The sequence below is a fragment of the Aythya marila genome, assembly GCF_965140915.1.
Source record: "Aythya marila genome assembly, chromosome: Z".
NCBI lineage: Eukaryota > Metazoa > Chordata > Aves > Anseriformes > Anatidae > Aythya > Aythya marila.
Genome location: NC_139080.1, coordinates 24,788,688 through 24,812,731, shown reverse-complemented (window position 1 = coordinate 24,812,731; position 24,044 = coordinate 24,788,688). Strand labels below are relative to the sequence as shown.

At 37.3% G+C, this 24,044-nt stretch overlaps 1 protein-coding gene across 2 annotated transcripts in view; it reads right to left on the bottom strand.

The window, feature by feature from the left end:
* LHFPL2 (LHFPL tetraspan subfamily member 2) overlaps window positions 1-24,044 on the bottom strand; it is a 129,510-nt gene that overhangs the window by 55,762 nt on the left and 49,704 nt on the right. For both annotated transcript variants that reach the window (XM_082783322.1, XM_082783323.1), the window contains exon 2: window positions 6,725-6,777. The gene's annotated coding sequence lies outside the window, so the exon portion shown is untranslated. The remainder of the gene's footprint in view (window positions 1-6,724; window positions 6,778-24,044) is intronic.

Sequence of the window (24,044 nt, the reverse complement as noted above, 5' to 3'; positions counted from 1 at the left end):
GAGGACTTCTCAATGGATAGTCATGTCATTTGGTCAGTGGTACTTAGATTCCCTTACATATTGCAGCTACAGACTAAGCAGTATCCCTTCTGTATGTCACAAGCACTGATATGCTAGCAGTCCTTCTAAAGTAGAGTCCCTCCAGCTGCCAAGAAACCAATCAACAATTAAAAATCTGTAATGAACAAAACCAGTCTGATAACCAACCATCAGAGGATGGGTTGGTGAAAATGCCAGGGAAGCAGACCCTGAAAATTGCTTTAATTGCTTAAAATAAAATGCTGTCTGTACATATGTACATGAAAGAGTAAGTTATTATCATACTCCTAACAGATTTGACAGTTTCAGGAAGGGATATGAACTGTATCCAATTTCCAGAGAAAAATAAGCTCAACACAATCTGGAAAACTACTTGTATTTCAATAGATGTTTTCAACCTAGTATAGAATTTCCTTTTGTTATTCTCAGACTAAGCTTTTCCAATACACACGCACAAAATACACATTCATACACAGAGAAAATTATGTGGAGGGAAGGATTTTTTCCTCATTTAATAAAATCTTCAAGTCTTTGGAGACTATTCAGTTTTTCATTTTCTACTGCATTACATTTTACCCCCAAAAGAAGCCTTATGAAAATATTTATCATCCTGTATTATTTGTCCAAGACATGGATTTAAAAGTGATCCAGCCAAGGACAATTGCAAACTTCTACAGACTAGACAAAACTATTATGCTTTTACTATAAATAAATAAATAAGATATGACATGAAAAGTGCAAAACAAAAGAAAATCATAGGCCTAAAGCAAATTTTTATTGCAACACTACTCTTTCATGGGCTTCTTCAAGCTTTTTAGGAAGTATATATAGCATAAGAAGATACTCCACTTCGGTCTGATACATTACTTCACTTCTTTCCATATCCCTCTCATTTGTGCCACTGCACTGAAAGTCAATCACATCCATTCACCATTGCTTGTTCTTCCTTCTAAATCCTTCCGTGTTACCCACGGTGCTCCAATTGCTTGGCTGAGGGCAGCTCTGCAATCACTTGATCACAACACAGGACTTGGGTCAGGGATTCCCACCCACAAACATCAGTTAATAGTTGTCCTTGATTAAATCACATTACCATTGATCTCATGCTGTTTTAAAATCAATGAAGTTGGTATTTTGGTGGTTAAATGTTATTTGTAAAAAGTTCGGCTAGTAACATTTGCTCACCTGACAGCCCAGGCCAATCAGTTCATAACTCTCAATGAATACTTTTTTCACAGTTTGCCTGCATAAATTTATTGGGAAAAAGATGTTTTTCTATGCTTCATTTCCACAATATATTCAGACACATGAGTTTGAACAGCCACTAACAGGTTATTTGCAAGCTTGCTTAGAGTCCCTAATGTCTCCCTCCTTTCAACAGCTTTGGAAAGTAATCTAACAGCTCCAGCAGCTTGAGATAAAAAGGGCCATGAGGACATAAGAAAAGAATTCCTCTGTGGGACACGGAAAAAGGGTCAGTCAGTCTCAAGAAATGGAAACGGAACTACTTCTTTTAAGCAGTTTGGTTCTCCTTGGACATAAAATACTTGGCTCTGCCACTGAACCCTGTGCACTGTGCTGCTTTCTGTGCAAGGTATCCCTAATCACAACTGGTGTAGAAAGTATGATTCAATGCAAATAGTGCTGATTCCTCAAAATCAGTCCTACTGAAGCTACACAGATTTCTTCTAATTCTTTCACTGACAGCTTATTCTTAAAAATAGCTTTTTCCAGAATTTACGATGGCCCTAAGCTATGGTTCCTAAGAAATGATAATGGTTATGATGGTTCCTAAGAATTGATTTGCATGTACAGGCCAACACATCTGCTTATCCTCAGACACATCTAGAGAGCACAACACAGTGATCCCACATTTTTGAAATAAGTCACTGCATTATAGTACGTAGTAGAAAGAAGGAGGGGAAGAGAAAGGTAAAAAAACAGTCTATCTAGCACATCTGAAAATGAGCTCAAACCCTTTTTAGTTCCAGCAGCTGCCTATAATGGAAAAAATGAAGATTGGCTGTTGCCAGAAAAGCGGGCAGTAAGAAATAACAGATGTGAAGTTTCAGCAACATCATTGGCCAGTTCAGCCATACAAGGGCTTCAGAGCCGGGGTCCCCGTCGGGCTGCAGCATTCTCAGAGGTGTACTCACATTTCGAGTGGCTGAACTATTCCTCTTCCTTCATTGAACTTACTCGGTGACCTCAGCCGTGAATGCAATTGTCAGGAAATATTCATATCCTTGCCACCATGTGTGGGCTGTGGGTAAGGGCTCTTTGATTAAAGTTAAATGTTATATCTTCCAAAATCATTTTAACATTTCTGTTCTCTCTTCTTCCTTTCCCCTCACCCTTTTTTATTTCACAAACACTTTGGGTGAGCAGGGCAAAGACAAGTCCTTCAACACAAGATCTTATTACACTAGGCTCACAAAGAAAATAAGATCAAAGAAACCAATCTAATACAGTGCGTACATTTTTAAGAGAAAGGGCAGTGGGTGAAAAATGCCCTTCAAAGAGTCAACTCCAATTACAGAAGTCATTTTCAAAGAAGAATGAAGTTGTTTGACAGAGTTTAAAGGGGAAATCATGAACTCAATGTCTGCAGAATATATCACATCAAGAGCAACTTTTGTCAGCTTAATATGAGAGATTATGTGGACTTGCATTTATATGAAGTAAAATGGAAGCTATATTTAGGCATCAGAAATATGCCTTTAAAATGCAATGTGGATCACAAAGATGACTGCTCCTTCAGTGAAGCCAATTATAAAGCAATTTTTTTGAAAATATACTTCCAATGAAGACTGTGACAGCAGCAACAGCAGCAGAAATGAAGTTGGGCTATCATGTCCTTTGCAAGCCATTGTTTTGGAATGTTCAAAACCTGGTTGTAAAATGCAACTCTGAACAAGCACACGTTTTCATGCTATGTCTCATGTGGTGTATTTATTACTTTTTGCAGAAAAAAGCTGAAATACCTCTCTGCACCTACTTCCAGCTGCTTATTTTATTCCCTGTTTGCCCCTTGTGTTACATCTAGCAATTTCACAGCCACAGGACAAGCCAACCCAACAAAGTTATCTGATGTAGTTTTCCTTCCCAGGTAGTTAGATTTTTTTTACTCAATCAGCTGCTTACCTTGAACTCACCTTGTGGCTGGGGGCTGATGCAAGAGAGGGGAAGGAACAGGCTGAAGCAGTACTGCCCCTTTTGGCATCAGCCTGCAGTTGCGTAAGTCCAGATGCAACATTAAACCATGCTCTGTACAGTATTACTAGCCTACTGCTTGCAGAATCAATACCCAAATGTCTTCAGGATTCCACATTACACAATAAGTCCCTGAGACTTAATATCACAGCATGAGAGAAATTCTGCAAGCACTGCAACAGCACCTGAAGGAAGCCACAGACTCTAAAACACAGTGAAAAATGCTGAGGCACGGTATCTGGAGCAAGCACCTTGCAAGCTACACAGACAAAAAGTTTAAGAAACAATCAACTTTCCTAATACCACTTAGCAAACTAATAATAGTCATGGAAATAGAATGTGAGGGTCATGACAGGCAGCCCTATCCTCTATGCCACACTCCTTCCTGCGGCCGCAATTTCTGTTTACTCACTGCTTGTGGCATGGCACCTCCATGTCAAGAGCTGTGCTAAGTTCCAGAAATAACAAAATTAAAATTAGCCATTGTATTTGTTGCTCCATAAGCAAATTATCAGTTCAGCCTGGTTTACAGCATCTGAAAGTTCCCACTGACCTCCCAAAGAAAGAACTCCAAACCTTCTGATTTTCCTGGCTTCGAAACTCAACCTCTGTTTTCTTTTCTTTACCTTCAGAGATGAGAAAGGGGAAAAAGGCCCATTGCTATTTCTGTTTCTATTAAATTGAGGTGGGACGCAGTTTTAAGTTAGTGTTTTAATATCACCTTATAGTTCTCCAAAGGAGGAGCATACAAAGACCAATTACATGAAAAACAAAATACGGGCACACCACCTCCTCCCCCCCCCCACACAGAAAAGAGGTAGCTCATATAGGAAAAGCAATACAAATATATAACTTCCTATTTACTCTGGCTCTTAATGAGAACAAGTAAAACCGGCAAGACTGGCTACAGCTCCATTTTTGATGGGGGGTGGAAACTGTCTCTGTACTGTTATGTACAGAATACTTAACTGTATTGATATACACAAAAGCAAAAACCCCAAACCAAACACAAAACCACAAAATCAATTCCCTGTCCTGATCTGTATTCTGCTGTGAGCTCTGTGAGCTATGCTGGACTAACATACAGTGACCTTTCAATTACATCAAAACCATTAACATTTTATTAAAAATGCTTTATTAAAAACCTAATAAATAATCCGTTACATCATAAAAACACTGTCATGAGGCAGATGAAGTTCAAACATGGATAAGATGACACCATGAGCAAACTATGGTTTTCCTTCTTATGAGAGTCATCAGGACACAAGGAGAGGCCTTCAGAAAGACACTCGACTTCCTTTCCTTTACCTTGGTTTCTCCCAGATGTTTCCAAGGCTGGAAGTACAACCCTTATCTTCCAAAACTAACTGGGACCTATGCATGACAGCTAAGTAAGTATTGTCACCTGGAGAGGCTGGCTGTTCAAAACACGTAGTTTTCACATTTTCCAAGTTTTAGATCTGTAGTTTTAGGTCTACACAGAGCTAATCTTATTAACCATGCAATTTTACCATCGCCACTGTATGTATCCCTCTACATAGGCTTTCCATCTGCTGATGCTGACAGTTGGTCTTTGTTTAAGTTAGTTTCACACTCTTAATACATGTGCTGGTATTTTTGTTATGTTGCTAAGCACTACAGAGCACATTACTATAAAATTAGTCATAACTGTAAAGGTATCCAAGAAACAAATTTAAATTAATAAGAAGTATCTTTTTTTCTTAACTAGCAACTTCTTCAAGAGCATCAAACTTGTAAGACTGAATACCTATATCTGCTGTTGCGTAATGCTGCTTAAACTCTCTATGCTCTATCAAGGCCAGCCCAATTACCATACAGTACACAGTTTTCATCCCCAGCAACTGCTATGAAAGTGTGGTGTATCATCTCACTGATCCATAGTATGAGCAAGGTTCCAACTTAAGAAAAGTTGGTGCTTCAGCTTTTTTGCATTCAACAAAACACTTAACCATCTTCTCAGTTTCTAAACAAACAGTATTTTAGCTATATTTTGATGACCCTTAAGCATATCCTCTGATTCTGTGATGAATCAGGGCCCCGTATCAGAGCATCCAACCAGAAAGGCTATGGTATTAATCATAAAATAACAAATATCAGCACTCTGTAAAGAAGGAAATGATTTCAGTTTGAAGTTACATGATTAAATGTCACTAAAAGATCACAAGTAAATTCACATGAGCTATGTTGTTTATAAGATTACTTTTAAGCAAGTTTGAGTCACCCACAAGCAGCAGTCACAAGAAATTTTTTAGTTATTTTTAAAAACCTTGTATATTTTTTCTTTGTTTCCCTTACACTATAGGTACATTTAACTTGACAGGGGGATAGCTTTTGTTTCAGAATACCTGGGGCAAGTGAGTTCTGAAGAATGGGCATGTGGTATTAACAGAGCCCATACATGAAGAGGCACAGACTGGAATTCTTCCTTGTACACTGTAAAGAAACTTTCCAATAGCTTCAGCTTTTTGTGGGATCAAACACTACATACACCAGAGTGGTACCTGTTGGATTAACACACCTGTTTCAACTCAGTGGCACAGTTGTGTATTGTGAAACACTTAACTTACACAGAGCATGTATAAATGTGTCACACTGTCACACAGACAAATGAAGCCACATAAATCTGTATATGTGTGGGTACCTCAGTGAGGATGAGAGTGGTTAGTGAGGTTCAATATAGTCTGAATTCCTTTTTGCTTAGTTCTTTGTGATCCTGAAGTTTACTGTGGCTCCTAATAAGTCTACACTTAAGAGCAAGGGCAAAACGTGGATTTTTCTCTAGGCACCTTAATGTTGTTCAGTCTTCCTAACAACTCTGGTCATGTATTCACCATGACCAAAACTATCCTAGATAACTGAGGACCTTCAAAGTGAGCAAGGATCTGTAACATTTTAAGAGTACCAGATGAACTAATGTAAACGTTAGACTAACTTTTTAGGACTCTTGAATGCCCTGGAAGAAGAAGGAACGAATCACCCACCTTACGCTAATTTATTAACTCGCCATTAGGTTTCCATGTATTATGGAACAAGATCTGACTTTATATGTCTTAGTGTATACACTGCCATGATTCTGAGAAGTCTGTATTTGGTATTGCTTATTTAATACAACAGGTCACGTTTATGTTACTGAAGCATAGGTTAAACTATTTTACTTTAAATAGTTTTAGTCATTCAAGTTCAGTATTTTTTAACTCACAGTGGTGGGTAGTGAGGAGATTTCATTTATCAAAAGCAGCCGTTGTCACTACCTCCTCTTTGCTTTCTTAAAATCAATGCTGAAAATATCAGATGAATACTCTGAATACAATTGTGGTGCTCACAAAAAAAGAGAAATATTTAAAAGGAATAGCCTGTTGCACATCCTCCAACCCTCAAACAGCAGTCAAGTTTCAGAGGTAGACAGCATGTAGAAATACTAGATAATATAATCCGAATTTCTTTTACTCACCAGTGTTCCACGTCCTTAGGTCTTGGTCAACCACTTCAGAAGCCTGGCAATACCTAGAGAAATAATTGACTTAAAATGTAAGAAAGGTACAGAGCCAAAAACATTAAAACAATATTTATGATTAGTTTCTAGTGGCTAGAATGGCACAACTCCACTCAAAAGAGACTATAAGCATGCGGGTAACATTTCACTACCATGACACTTCTGCTTTGCTAGAAATGTAGCATACTGGACCTCACTCCAAACCACTAAGTCTCTAAAAAAAAAAAAAAAAAGCATGTGTGAAGAAGTAACACATGAACCACTAACCATGCTCAACATTGCATCTTCTTCTCTTCCTCTATTTTATTACTAATATGTGCCAAGTTTTGAAAATAAAATTAAAATGATTTGCATATAACATTCAAATTCATAACAATGTTTTAAAGTTAGATGTGACTTAGGAAGAACTACAGAAGTTCCTAAAACAGTGAAATAAAATGAACTATGTAGCAGGCTCAACCCCTCAAGCTTAGAAGCATACATCCAGACCCCTTCCACCATTACTCCATAGATATTTCACGAAACTCAGAAATGAGACATGTAGTCCCCTACCTGTGTTGGACTTATCCCTTTACAGACCTAGGACTGACTACCTGGGGAGCAGGTCTGCTGAAAGAAAGCTGGGGACCCAGGTGGGGAACAGGCCAAAAGTAAGCCAGGAGTTAGCCCCAGGTGGTAATATGGAAGGCCAAGAATATGCTGGTGTTTACTCTACAGGCAAAACTCCCATTAATAAGAGATTATTCACTCTTACCATCCCTCCTGAAATACACAACTAGAACACCACATAAGTTTTGGATACCCAGTAGCAAAAATTTAAAAAAGGTAATAAAATAAGCTGACAAGGCTAGGTAAGGTTGATTCAGTGATGCTGAACACGATTTCCCACTTCCCACAATAATAACAAATTCTGAGTATTTATACACACATCCACAGATGATATATGAAGAACCTCCCCATTTATACAAGAATAAACTGAGATGGAAGATCAGCAGACTCATTAGAGGTGTGATTTGGCTTTTGAGAATACGATTTTACAAGGGAAAATCTGCACAGATCTCCTAACAAAGCATGTTGCTGAGGGCAGGGGAAAAAATACTGGGAGCACTGAAGAGTCAAGAAAGGCTTAAAATCACCTCTGGATTCCCAGTACATGGAACACTCCACAAAAAAAAAAAAAAAAAAAAAAAAGTAGCTGCGATTATTCCGACTTTTCCCTTCTGTCTTAAAGGTAGTTAACATGGCAATGAAAATACTGCAGCGTTAGCAGAGACAGAGGAACTACATTTCATTAACAAAAAGGTCACATTGTTTTCCTTTAGACTCAAGCACCTAAATGCATGGTCAGTTTTAAGTAGGCAAAATCAATGGATTTCTATGACAATTACAATTAAATTGTGTTTTTAAGGAAGTTTCTTCACACAGTCCTGGCTCCCTAAGAAATGGATAAAACACAGATGGGAAAACAAGATTAGCCCATAGAGATGGCAGTAGAACAGCTTCCTCTACTTGCCTAATACACAGCAACTATTTTTCTCACCCAAACACGGTAACAGCAACAAAAACAGAGGAGAGTAAGTACTATATTAAAAAGAAGAGAGCCTTTTTTGAGATTACATTTGTGACAAAGCAAGAAGAAATGGCACACACCTTCCATTCTCTCATCACCACACAGGCAGTGTGCATTTTCATCTATTCCACAGATGGCCAACACTCAACCCAAATCCTCCCAAACAAATATGAATGAGAAAAACACATTTGTGCATTTGGTCTGTCTCTCAGGAGCTCTTTCCTATAAATTTCTAAATAGCTCAGATGGAGTTCTACAACAGTTGACAAAACCACATAAAATCTATTTCTACTAAATTAACCTTAAATTTTGCTGCAGTAATCCCCTCTCTCCATCCAAAGAAAATACAACATTCTTAATTTTTAGCTACTTTCTTATTTGCACAGAGAAATATTTTAGTGCAATACATGGAGAAAGAGTCTTCTATACTGTATACCATGCAAAGCCATTGATCTAAACTTATTTACAGTTAGCAAGAGAAGCAAATAAGCTGGACACTGTTAACAGAACACAGGTATTTTGATAACTTCCCCTTATCACATACCCTGACTTTTTACACAACAGGAACAGGGTATACTCTGCCTCCCCAGCAAAAATGGAAAAAAATGATACAGATATATCCGCTGTATCTTAAAACATCCTTTTCAAGTAGCTTTTCTTTAGATACACTACTGTGTGATACTTCCATGTATTATACAACAGCAAGTATTCCAATCAAAGAAATATTTACTTACTTCAGGAAAGTTTGTATGACCAATTATGTCACTATGAATAGAAATAATTCATTCAATGGGTTCTTTGTCTTTTGCTATCAATGCAGAACAGTATAAAAAAAAAAACATACTATTTTATAGGCGTCATTAAGGCTAGCTTCAGAAATAACAGCAAAACAAGAATGGGAAAACATTTTCTTTGGGGTTATACTATTAGCAGATTAGAAACCTCTAAATTAATTACAATAAACAAGAGAGGAAAATAACAGCTTATGATACATAATAGTTGTTGTTTTGTTTTGTTTTTAACATTTCTTCCCATGCTATTTTCTTTTCCACATACACAAGAAAAAAAAATTGCAGTTCTCCTTCTAGTATTTCTCCAGTATAATCTACCTAATTTGTTCAATGTAGATCATAATATATATCTACAGACACATAATTCAAAACTCAAAGCAGCATACCATGCAAAGCAATAAAATTTACAAGTTATTTCAACGAGAACAAAAAAAATCTCATTTTTTTTACACTACAGAAAGCATTTCACCCAAATGCACCTGCACTGAAGTTTACACCTAATAAAACCCAGATGTACTCCAAATATACTGCTGATCCATGCTCTTAATTCATGTTTTCCCATCACACCACCTTAACCAAGAAAATGGTACGGCCTAGTTTTACACATCATTAAAACGTTTAAACCAAATACTACGTTTTTATAATCCTAGCAATTCCCACAAAACTAAACAGAATAAATACAGCAGCATTAACAGACCTGCACTGTGAATGAAAGATCCCTCTTAGCCCATTACTTAATACAATAAGCACCTGAGAGATCAGTGAATTAAATTACCACATTTATTTAACAAGTCTGTTATTACTTACTGAAACAAAAGATATGCAAATTATTTTAGGTGAAGTTATTCATTAAAGTGAGTTACATCCTACAGTGTTTATTTTGCTTAAATTTAAAACCTTATTTGAAATAAATAATATGAAACATCAGCTAGGAGTCCGATCCCACATTCTCCGAAATCACTGGGAGTTCTTATCTTTGGTGTTAACTGTGAGGATAAAAAGACATAAATTGTTTACTTTCAGGGCTGTGTAAAAGCACTTAGCAAGTCCACTTTCACAACACACTTCCTAAGTCACATCTCCATGTCACAGACAGGGACAGCAACGCAAAAAGGCAAGTCACCCTCACACGGCAGCACTGCGAGTTACAGCATTGTCAAGGCTTTGGACTTACTCCATTAAACACATCACTTCTGACAACTCAAGAGCAACTGAACACCTTCCCTCATTAAGACAGCCAAACTCAGTGTGCAGCTTTGCAGTAATCTCTTCAAAAAGTACGTGTCCCCAGTCACCAAAAATGTCCTTGGCCCCATTTTGGACAGAAAGACACTCTAGGTGGCTGCAGCTCCGCCACTACCATGAGTGACAAGACAAGAAGCAATTGAGAAAGCAGCTCTATCACACTGCTGTCATGGGCACAGCGACAGAGATGTGTCCCATGGACAGTCTCATCACCAGGCACAAGACACCATGTCAACTTGTAACAGTGGGAGCAAGCTGGGAACAGGCAGACCTGCAACACCACTCCAGTCCGGTCTGTCAGCTCCAGCTGGGCTGAAACAGGCTCCTGGGCTGACAGACAAGGGTGAGGAGAGGACCCAGGGGAGGCCGAGTGGTGATGACAAGGCCCATTAATGCCCTCGTGGGCCCTGACATTTGTTTGCTAATTAAATACTCTTACCAATAGCATGTTCTTCAGCAATGAACTTGAAACACTTGGCCAGCTTAGGCTATTCTTTTTCCTAAATGTCAAATGGTTTAATAAATAACAACCTCTGAAGAGTATTATTAGCATCCAAATTATTGCCCCAGATTACCACACACTGTGGCCTGCAAAATGCTAAGTTTACAAATAGTCTACTGGCAGAAGTGGAACAGAATGACTCCAAGTGAGACAGCTCAATCTTCTTGTGAAGGCCTAGAGATGGTAACCTTGGAGTTTTGCAAGCACGTGTAAGCAAACAGCACACCGTTGTATTTAATGGGTAGACAGCCCAGCACTGTCACAGAACACTGCATGACTCTCCCATCATGATAGTTAGAACAGAAAATTTTTATCTCGCACACATGCTCTTCAAATCAACGGCTGCAGGGTTTGTTTTGTTTTCAATCCAGCATCTCTTTCTCATGCCAAAGTTATATTCAGAGTATCATCCCAGTGATGCAAACTGCGACTATTACAATTCAATGAAAACAATCAATAAAGTTTCCAAATGGCTTTACAAGATTCCTGCATTTTTGAGTACTCCTGCACCACAATCTAATTAGAAACCTGTTTTGTGGTTTCAGTTGAAATAAGAAATTTCCTTAAGCAAAATCTTCCCCTCTTCTGACCCTCACCTCCCAAAAAGCAGAATCATTTTAACATTCAAATTCTTTTACATTTAAGACAAGGTTTCTAACAGAACATCCAAACACATAACCAGCAACCAACTTACTAAGGCATGAATAAGATTTTACAAGACCTCAAAATACACTCTCAAACTCCTCTATGGTGCCAGGAAAACAGCACTGTATACCCTAAGCACATATTCTGTACTGGACTTATTTACAGGTTTTCCCCTCACAGTTTTTATTTGCAGAGATGTCATAATACATACACATTAAAAGTGACTTATAAAATTAAAGCAACCATAGATGCTAGTGACGATTCTTAATAACCCATGTCCAGAGAAGGGCTACGAAGCTGGTGAAGAGCCTGGAACACAAGTCCTATGGGGAAAGGCTGAGGGAAATGGGGTTGTTTAGTCTGGAGAAGAGGAGGCTCAGGAGAGACCTTATTGCTCTCTACAACTACCTGAAAGAAAGGTGTGGGGAGATTGGGGTCAACTCATTATCTCACAGATAATTAGGAATAAGACTAAAGGGAATGGCCTCAAGCTGCACCAGGGGAGGTTCAGATTGGGTATTATGAAAAATTTCTTCTCAGAAAGAGCAGTCAGGCATTGGAAGAGGTTGCCCAGGGCGGTGTTGGTGTCACCATTCCTGGAGGTCCTTAAGGAAAGGGTAGATGTAATACTTAGCGACATGGTCTAGTGGCAATATTGGTGGTGGGTGGACAGTTGGACTGGATGATCTTAGAGGTCTTTTCCAACCTTAATAACTTTATGATAACCTTCCACCAGTGTAAAGCTTCTTTATAATCATGAAACACTTCAGTGGTTCATTTAATAACCTTGCTAAGTCACAAAACCTAGAACTTGGACTAGTTTGAGGAGAAGGAACTTGCTTTGAGGTCAAGCTGAATGGCCCATCGGAACATTAGCCATCCAGTAGGCCTATCATGCACTCAGACTTTAAATTAAAGCTTAAAAAAAAAAAAAAAAAAAAAAAAAAAAAAAAAGTACTGCTTAGGACACCAACATCTTTATTGTTCCTTCAAACTTAAGATATTCTATGATTCTGTTGATGTCTCAGAACTGATTTTCAGTCTTGCAGAAACAGAAGACGAAAACCAAATGCAATATTCAATGCAAAGAAAAAATAGAGACACTGGGCAAGGTTCCATGTGCCTGTCTTTAGTGTTTCAGTGTTTCAGTAAACTCTTGTTATTAAAACAAAAATCCTTACTCAAGTTTTATCTGCCCAGCATTCCTGCTCTGGAGAACATCCTGCAGTTTCTACAGATGCCTGAAAATTCTTAAGTAATCTCTATCCAGCTTGCTTTTCTAAAGGAACAAATCATAGTCACAAATGCTTCCCTCGAATACGCACACTTGGGCTTCCTAGCCAGAAGTGACTAATCTTTACAATCCCCAAAACAGGTATTCAACATACCAGAAAGTTTATGGCAATCAAAAGATTACTTCCTACAATATTTACTGAAACTCATGAAAAGGTGTTTGTCATGAAAAAGATCCATGTTGAATTAGGAAGAGAGAACAGCTGAACTGATCAAGGGAGAGTTGAGAAAAGATGCAATTTTGCCCTCTTTCACCTAGAAAAACTGAAAGTGCTAAAAATGAAACATAATTGTTTCCTACAGTTACTGTAAGTGGTTAAAATGTAAGAAAAAAAGAAGGCATATTGAAACAACAAGCCAATGTTGGAGCAGGAACATAATAATCATAAACTAACTGTGAATGTGTCTAAGTTGCACATTAAAATATTACTTCTATGCCATCAGAAATACAAAGATTCTACAGCAGCCTTTAAAGAGAAGTGGAGACAGAAAGTATAGTTTTATGTCAGAAGTTGATGACATGTTAAAAGGAATTGCATACAGCCTGATTGCCTGCAATACCAAGGGAACAAACTTGAAAGCTCTTCTCATCCAAATATATATACATTTTTTACAATAAGTTAGCACACCTTCAATCACCTCACAGAAAGTATGTACTTAATACCTTAAAGCCACCCCAAACCCTACTGTTAAAAGTGAGACACACATTGTAAGTTCATTTAAAATACTCTTCAAGTATTAAATGTTAAAATGCAGTTTCTCGTCTAAGCCTTGTCGTCCCTACATGGTTATGGAACTATTAGCTGTGTCCTGTTCTTTTGATTCTCAAATGCTGCTGACAACTGCATTTATTAATCTTTAATCTGCACAAGAGATCTATATTGAATAAATTCACAAAGTCATGTTTAAAGAACATTAAATACTTGGCCATTTATGTCATTCTAGACCAAGGCTAAAAAACAAGACATGGTGATATAAATATGTTTATTTTTAATATGATTAGCTCTTTTGTTTTTTGTGAAGTGCATAAACAAAGTAATATCCATGAAAAAAAAAATATTTTGAAACAAAACATGAAAAACTAAGGTCAAGCAGACCTCCACAAAAACAAAGAAGGGAGAAATTGGTCAGTTCACAAAGCACAAGCAAAACAGCCTTTAAAAATCCATAGGAAATATTTCTTTAAGGATATATACTCTGCTTTAGCCTTCATGGATCTCTCTACCAATTGAGCTAAGAGACAACACTTGACCAGAGCATTAACAAACATATATGAAAATTCCTTCTGTTCCCTCATTCTCTCAAAACATTGTGTTTTGCTATTTTGTTAGCAATGAATATTTTAACTGGCATCGGACACTTCCTTGCTAACAGAGTAAACCTAATGATGAATATGCAAGGTGGTGACAAGTTAAGGACCAGCCAACAAGGGAGTGAGATGGAAGGCTCCCATTCCAAACCCTTGGAAGGCAGGAAAATGCATCAGTACTAATCTCATGCCCCACTCCAGGTTTGAGGGCCAAGAAAATCTGCAAATGAGTTCACAGCTCTCTTAACCATTCAGTTTAACACTACAAGACCATTCTTAAAACTTCCACCAGAGCTCAATGACTTCCAAGAAACCACTATCAGACTCTGAAATAAGATATAATGTTGTCTGTTCAGTGAAGTTTGCTATAATTTAAGAATCAACAAATTTGTTAGGCAGATTCATGGTAGCACATTCTTTTCAGTTTATGTTGGACCAAATAACTTAAAAAAAATAATCTTCTATGCATAAATTACACATATTAACAATAGTTTCAATTCTGCAGCAACTGAAAACATATTTTTCAAGACATATGTGTGTATGTATGTGTGAGAGAAGGCAATCATACTGGGAAAAATTATGAATAGCCCAGCTTCCATGAGCTTTCTTATGAATTATGAACAAATTCCAAAAACATGAATCAGAAAATTCTTTAAGTCTCATTGTCTGGTTGGTGCACTAATTTAAATCTGTAATTCTGTAAAGCTTTAAACTGTAAATTTGAGACCTTATCTACTAACCTTTTCTCCTTAACTAGCTTTCTGAAGTCTGAAGTATTTGTATGGGCAGTCTATCTTTTTAAGGGATTTTTCCAATGCAGGCTGAGTTTCAGAACACAACATGAGTGTATTTTCTTACATAATTGTTTTCTTATGGTATTTCAGCAATTGAATATTGATTCAAAACCTCTTACAGGCAGAGCTGGCTGCTTTAAATTATTGCTTTTGAAAACGCACAGATGATATGCAGCTACTTTACTCCCCAATATCCTTTGCAGCATTTAAAAGAGTTCTCAAGTAAAGGGAGAAAATTATACAGATATTACAGATATACACAATCTCTTTCATATTCATATACGTAATATATTCTGGCTCAACTCAGGTGGTCTCCAGAGGTTTGGGCTCTCTAGAAAGAGTGAAATATCTGAAACAGACATTTTTCTTATTCATTTATTAGCACTGTTTTCAAAGGACTGTTCAGAGAATGAAGCCCAAGAAAAATGCAAATTCTCCACTCCACACTCAACTAACAAAGCATCCAATCGTTCCCACTGAGCTCCAGTTCATTTTGTATCCACATGTAAGTGATTAAGAGTACATTGTTTGAAACTTAATTCCACATCTGTTCTTCTGTGGGACTTGGAAAACTGATGCATTTTTCTGATAATTGTTTGCAGAGAGGATAATCACAAGCATGTGTAATAGTATCCTAAAGTGTAAGGGGAAAACACCATGAATCTAAGATTTTTTTTCTGAATATTTTTGTTTCTTTTCTGAGTAGATAAAATATATATATATATTCTCAGATTAAAATGATTAATAATGGCTTGAGAAGCTATCCATTATAACTTAAAAAAAAAAAAAAAAGCAAAGCCCAACAAGTGTGTGGTGGGTTTTTTGTTGTTGTTTGTTTGTTTTGTTTTGTTTTAAAACATCCCAGTAGTTTACCCAGAGAGCTAAAAATCCATTTTGTGGTCTGCCAGGTAACTTCAAAAAATTATTTAAAAGTGGCAAAAGCAATAACACATAAAATACATGGCTTCTTCATAAAGCCATACAGTTATGAGAGAACTTTCTACAGTTCAGAGAGTCAGCATCTTGTGAATGGATCACACATTTCAGTGATAAGGATGTATTTTCTTTAGATCTCTAATGAAATACTGACAAGCACAGAAAAGTAGATAAGAACTCTTCACTGTTTTTGCTAATGTAAGTGCAGACAATATCAAAGGGTACTGGGGAATGTAAGGTTCAAGAAAGCACTTTTCCATGTGAGATGCAGTTGGATGCTAAATTTCTCATTTGCTCAAGAAATTACTGGACAAGTTAATGAAAGAAAGATCCACTGAAAGTGATTAAACACAAACTTGCCGCCTTTGACTCAGTACATCCTTGAGATGCGGAACAATGGATAATACAAAAGCACCAGTGTATATTTACTCCCTTCTCTAGGCCACTGGCTATCACTACATACTAGGCTAAATAAAACTTTGGTCTACTTTTTTATTTATGGCCTTAGGACATTATACATATGTATATATAGGTCAAGTGAAGGTCCAAGATACTGGACCTTCACTTCAAAGCAAGTACAAGAGTGGCATTAACTGTAATGATTCAGGAAGAAATTCATAGGGATGTCATAAGGTAGCTAAAAACGCCTTTAAAAAAAAAAAAAAAAAAAAAAAAAAGCTTAATGCTGAGCTTGAAGTAATAATTAGTCATCAATGAGGACATGTCAAAGAAAGGCCAAAATTTCAGTTCAGTCAGAGCAAACTGATGAGTCAGTTAAAGAAACCAGATACTGCTGCCAACTTGTACAATTTTATTGTGAACTTCCTGACACTTGATGATTTTGTTAGACTGCAAATGCCAGAGATACATGATTAGCTCACATTTTAAGAGGTGTTTTCAAATTTTTCTCTGTACTCACTAGGACTAGAAACATGGATGACATTAGAAGCTAAATTCACTTAAATTGTAGGATCAAGAGAGTATTTATCTTCTTTCTTTTTCAGTTTTCATTGTTTGTTTGTTTGTTTGTTTGTTTTTTCTCCTCCTCCTTTTTCTTTGCTGGTTCTGGCAATAGCGAAAACAAGGTTAAAACCCAGAATTCCCACATGTTGCCAGTTCTGAAACTCTGAAACACTGAAAAACCTCAGATGAACTAGATTAAAAACATGAATGGGAACTGGGTGGACTTCCTGAAGCAGAGAAGTAGAAAAGGCACAGGAGAAATAAAGTTCAACTAACAAACTAACAAAATACTTATAATGCATAAAAAGACACTATTTGGAGAAGGCAAAAAGTCGATCTTCTACAGCAAAGTAACTGCTGGATTTCAAAAGTTTTCTGCTAAGCAAAATTGCTATCTTGCATTAATTAATTAAGGACTTCAATTTAAAATGTGTAGGATAACCCACTCCATAAGTCAGAACAGACAAAAAGGACCTGTTGCATATGATAGTTATATATTGTTAATTTCATTATGTAACATAAAGAATGCCACAAAGAAAAGATTAAAAATGCAGAGCATGTGATCAGACGGCATTGTGCTTTGGAAGAAATATTCCTACCAGATCTGTATTGAAGCTTAGCAGCTTCAACATACAAGTAGCTTCAATACACTTCAGAAGTAGTTTCAATACACTTAAAACACTAAAAGAATAAGCAATATTGCTTGAACAAGGACTAAAATACAACATATAGCCTTATTTTTACATCAAAAGGTGTCAGTTTATGCACGTGTGATTATCATACCAATCAACAACTGTTAATGTATCAACCCAACTGTATCATACCCAGCTGTAGACAATAATGACTGAGTTTTATTGTCTCATTTAATATAATTTAACACTTTAAAGAATCACTGAAGGCTCCCTGCTGGTCAGGTAAGATTAGACAGTCATTAACCATCTGCAGACAAAGATCAGGTGAACAAGCAAAATTCCCTCCCACACCTCCAACCATACTAATGCCAAGACAGCACCAAAGTTTTCACAACTTTCTTTCCATGTGCTCTAGGCACTGGAAGACGTGTACTTTTATTTATTGATTTATTTTTAAGTATGAGTATCCTCTGCCAACAGCATTTCCTAAAAAATTACAACTTTTTTTTTTAATAGTTACATGTGGGCATATGAATATGCTACACCCCCATATTTATACCCCAAAAATATAAACTTAGCTGCTTCAAACATGTGTCTTTTTCTTTTCTTTTCTTTTCTTTCTTTTTTTTTTTTTTTTTCCCCTGCTAGGGTGACCAAAAGGCTAAACAAAATTCAGTACACATAGGAGTCCCACAGGTCCAATCCACTTTGTCCTTCTGTAATTGTACTAAAAGCTTGCCTGGAGTCTCTCAAGGCATCTGGAGTTGACAGTTCTCCTATTTATCCAGCTAAAGAAAGGTCCCCTGCTTCTCCCCTGCCAATACCATGAAGAATTTAATGCATCAGCAGGGACTTGAAGCCTGAAACTCTATCCAGTATTTTCATAAAACGATTCACGGACTTGCACTGACTTCTTTTGACTTAGAGCAAAGGGTTTCCATGCAGCAATTTGGAACTAGATTAATCCACTCATTTCCAGCAGGAGGAGAGCAGACGGAGAGCACTGTAACATACAACCACTGAACTGATTTTAACATACTGAGACAAAAGAGAAATCCCAATCGGAATGGCTTCATGCCTTCTTAAAAAGATTACAGCACCTATTTAATGCCTCCTGTGAAAAAAGTAAGGATGAACACCAAGCAACGGAACAGAAAATTAAGCTGGCAATAAAACAAAAGGGGAACCAAGAAACATGAAGAGACTCTGCTTTTTACTTTACAAGAGGAAAGCAGCTTGGAACCAAATCTTACTCCACATCAACACTCCCTGTAACAACAAAGAACCAGAGGAGGAACCAGATCAAAGGAACATTCATGAGCAAAGCTGAACACATTCTCTTTTTTATAACTAAAATAAAAGACAAATACATAACACAGAAAGAAACCCTTTCCTACCACATTTACTGATAAATTTGTCAAAGAAATGCTCATCCACACTTCCACTTTTATTATCCCATCCAGTATAATAAGTATCAGAAAGGCTAGTTATTCTGCATTTAGCTTTTTGAGAATGGACTAATTTTGTGAATAATTTTGTGATTAATGCCACTCCAACTTTTTTAAATTGCTTGTTAGTGCAAAATGGCATGTTCGCTTTTTCTGAAACTTGAGATGTCCTCCATTAACACAGGACAAAAGGTCGAAGTGTGCAAAATGTGAATTTTATTTAAAGTACACAAAAAACCCACATAGCAGCTTTTCTGTAAGAAATCAGAAGTTTATTCCAGTCAAAGTAAGAGAAAACAATAGCCGTCAAACATGAAAAGAAGTGACAGAAAATGAAAGAAGAGAAGATGGAATACAGGCATTTCTTTTACTTCTACAGTGCTTTTTTTAGCCACCAGATAGCAGACAGATCTACCATTCCTATATACCAAGTCTTATATAACATCCAGTCTCACATATTATAAAATGTCCTTTCAATTCCAGGGCACCTACTATTGAGATCCTAAAATTTATCTTCATCTTCCAAATTCTTTATCAAGGGCAACCTCAGTGACTCAGGATTTATCAAACTTCAGTCTCAGAATCATCCGAAATATCTGAAGTAATCAAGAAACAAGTTATATGTAATAATCCAGAAGCACAGCAGAAAATAATCGTATTACAAAGCCCTTGGTTTATGCATAGTCACACATTAATAATGGAAATTAGAAACTCAACTTGCAAGTAGCAGGAGGGCCATTCTCTAACAAAAGTAGTGATATGGAGGGAGGGCCATATCACGTACAAAAGGTATGCATCTTCACAAGTCATAGACAGCATAAATATTTCACAATCACTGAACACTCAGGAAGGATATTAATATCCCATAATACACACTAAAGTTTCTGCAGCTCTTTCCAGTTTTCTGGAAACAAAGTTCAGCCAGCGAAAGCACATTCAGGATTGTGCATACATGTACAGCATTCCAGCTTCCCCATATAACAAGTCATCCACAGGAAATGCTCTTTCAAAAAGTTCAGTCAATTTTTGAAATGTCCCTGTCATTTCTCTTCTGAATAATTTACAGTCTTACTAAAAATACTTGATATGCTAACAGTGTTTTTAGGTAGAATAAACTCATAAGTATTCTAATGAAAGATTCCTAATGATTAACTAAAAACCTAATTGCACAAAAAAAAAAAAAAAAAAAAAACAGACACTAGTATTAGATACTGTTAATTTCTGGGTATGTATTCAAGACACTTGTAACATTGCTCTTATTAGGCTATGTACTCTGGGTGTCCCTGCTTCAGCAGCAGGGTAGGACCAGATGGCCTCTGGAGGTCCCTTCCAACCTCAGCCAGTCTGCAGTTCTGTGAATTAATCTCTCATATTGCATTGCAAGATAGAGTACTTCTATAAAGCGTGTTCTCAAGTTTAAAAATACTTCAAAAAGCCTGTATATCTACAACAAGTTTTTATTACTCCTGCAACCTAAACAGTTTGCCTTTACTTAATTAGATACCATTTTGGCTTTTCCAATACAAGCAAAACAGTGTTACCTACTATACTTGCCATTTGAAGCATTTCAAAGAGGTGTAACATGTTTATTTATTTATTTATTTTTCAATTTATTTACATAACAGTAGAAGCATGAACTACATTTTTTCTTCTGGATTTATTATTACTGTATACCCAATGAACACATGGCTACAGCAGAAAACCTGGTAGAAGGTGCACCAACAGCCCCCAGGCCGCTGCCATCAGGGCTTGTGGTGTGGACCCACAGAGCACCCCCACACTTCGTCACATAAGCTTGTTGGTGACCATCCCTCCAAGATTAATCTGTTATATAGATCCTACTTATTTTAGTCTTTTGTCACTGCTGTTCAAAAGCAGTTTAGATACTAAACAAGCTATCAGGTTTTAAACTCTGTCCTGCATAAGGCATGAATACAGAGACTCCCCTCTCCAGAACCTAGGTTGCTGAACAGATGTGTGTTTTAATACTTAAGGTGAAGGAAAGATCTAAATAACCAAATGCCGGAACATTGCATATTGGGCAACATCATTCACTGAATCACAGATGAAGCCATCACAAATGCAAAGCCCCTGTGGTATTATTGATAAACTGGTTTGAATTCAACTTTTCCATAACTTTCCAGGAAAGCTAAGTGATTTTTTTGATGTATGGTGGAATCTATTTACAACATTTATTCAGTGCAAACTGCCAGAGTCCTGCTATTTCCTACAAAAGAATGGAGACCCCTGCCTTCACTTTATAGGTAGTAGTACCTCAGTGTTTCTGGTACCTTCCTTTGAGGTGCTATAAAATTTAACAGAACTTTTGGAGCCCACCCTGATGGCACCCTATAACAAAAAGTACAGATTTTGACTACTAGTAAGATACAATACAAATTAATTCAGAACTGTGCGCTCACTTAATTCATAATACATTCCCTGAGTTTTCTTCTTCTTCTTTTTTTTTTTTTTTTCCAAAGATTTTTCAAACATATTCAAATTAAATATAGATTTTGATGCAGTACTTTGTCCTCACCTGTACTCCTCTTCCTTAGGCACCTGCTTATGGTTGTAGATGTGGACGTGGCTGCTTTTCCCACAGAGCAGCCAAATCAAAGGCAACCAGTGCCAACTGATATGACACAGCCGTGCTGCCGCACAGAAAGACAACTGACTGGTAAATCGTACCTGGGAAAACAGTCCAAGTGGTCTGGCCAGAGCAGGGATAGCTGGAGAGTCTCTGGCAGACAGAGGGATTCAGAAACGCATACTCCTCATCCAGAAATTGCCTGCCTGCCCTGCTGGCTCCAGCAGAGCAGGAGCCATGTGTGGTTTCTGCAGCCTAAATTTCCTTTTCTTTGGGATAACAGCCTGAACTCCACCAGCAGTGGCTGAGTCCAGCCCCTCAGGAAATAAACATCTGGCTCTTGACATTGATACATGAAGAAAAACCTGCTTCTGGGTAGACAATACACAGATCTGTAATTCTGAGCATTCCCAGCCTACATTTGAATTTTGGTGAAGTAAGGAACTTAAACAGCTAAACACACAGACTTTACACAGTAGACATCCTGAGATCTCACGACATTTAGCTCCCAACAAGCTTTTTTTGTTTTGTTGTTGTTGTTATAAGTAAGAATCAAAACCCTGTACATTTTCCAGGCTTATTTGTAAGGTTAAAAGCTTAGTAAAATTATTTACCCCATTTCTAAGTACTCACTGGCAACCTTAAAGACAAACAGTTCAGGATGGTGGCACGTACTGACATTAAGCTTGGCTCTCAAAGCTTCATGCCTAACATAATGGCTTCCTGCAAAGTCAATTAGAAGCATCTTGATCCTGAAAGTTTTTATTATTATTATTACTTTTATCAAAGATCAATCAACTAAACACTACTTCATTTTCTCCAACCATCAACATTACTTTCTTCGTAAACAACCTACAATGTTTCCATTATCACACTATATCACACTACAATCAAACTCCACAAATATTTACAGGCAGTTTTAAAAGCCTGATCAAAGAAGCTTTTTACTGGTAGTTGGTTGCCACAATCACTTTTTTTGACAATTTTAAAAATTACATGCATCAATGATCAGGAACCTGTGAGGCCAGAGACTTCACTTCATATAGCCTTTAGTCACAGTTGGTGTTTTTTTTGGTTGTATTTTTTTGTTGATGTTGTTGTTTTTGTTTTGTCGCTATAAAGTAATATAAAGATGCATATCACATTTGGCTTTTTAAAATGTGTTGCTTGCAATTGTCATCTAGCAAAAAAAAAAAAAATCACAGGCAGCTGCTGCTGACAAACAAGGAAAAGAGAAACCTTTTCTTTCTGCATCTTCAAAATCAGAAGCCTTATGGAAATTCTGGAAACTTTACATGTATATAAAACCAAAGTTGAATGTTATGCTACAAAAAGCATGTTCTTCATGACAATTAGTAATTATGTCTTTTAGGTTTAATGCAGTTTTGCAGCTCCAAAGTTCTTAGTAGTGAATTGATTTCAGTTCCTTTAAACCTTTATCTAATCCTATTAACTATCTACCACAGAATGATTAAATGATTAACATTCAAGAACCTTACTACTGCAGGTCTGGCTTCTTCAGTTATAGACTTCACCAAGGATTTCACCACCAGCCTCTTACTGTTTGTAAGGCAAAGCCTTGTTTACTGAGAACCTTTCAAAGTTTTGTTTAAAGTTTACAGTGCTCTTGTGAGACCCCACCTAGAGGGCTGTGTTCAGCTCTAGGGTCCCCAGCACAAGGAGGATGTGAACATACTAGAACAAGTCCAGAGAAGGGACACGAAGATGATCAAGGGGCTGTCTTCTCATATGAAGACAGGCTGAGGGAGTTGGGGCTGTTCAACTGGAGAAGAGAAGGCTCCAAGGAGACCTTATAACAACTTTCCAATACCTAAAGGTCTTGCAGAAAAGCTGGGTAGGGACTCTTTGTCAGGAACTGTAGTAATAGGACAAGGGGGAGTGGCTTTAAACTAAAAGAGGGTAGGTTTAGGTTAGATATAAGGAAGAAATTGTTTACTATGAGGGTGGTGAAGGAACTGGAACAGGTTGCCCAGAGAAGCTGTGGATGCCCCATCCCCAGAAGTGCTCAAAGCCAGCTTGGATAGGGTTTTGAGCAACCTGGTCTGGTGGGAGGTGTCCCTGTCTATGGCATGGGAGTTGAAATTAGATGGCCTTTAAGGTCCCTTTCAAAACAAACCATTCTATGATGCTATGATTCAAAGAAATGAATGCCAAAACAAGAAAAAGCTGAAGAGTGAAAAAATGAAGTCTGATAGGGACTGCCTGAAGATGAACATAAAGCACATCCTTTGTAGCCATAGAACAACAGATTCAACCTGGAAGCCACTCTGACTCTTCATGTTTGAGCAGTGATCCAACATTGCAAGGACAAGAAGAGAAGCCAAGGAGCTTCTTGACAGCAATTTTGGGGAATCTTAGACTGTTAGTGATGCAGCTGTCATCCTTCTGCCTATGTGGAAGGACAACCTTGTTCAAAACTTCTTTTAAACAATAACTTTGGAGGGATTTTTTTTTCCATTTGAAACATGGATGATCTGTAACAAGGATGATCTGAAGTGAAAAAAAATAATTCAAACAAATTAATAATAAACTAAAATGGGAA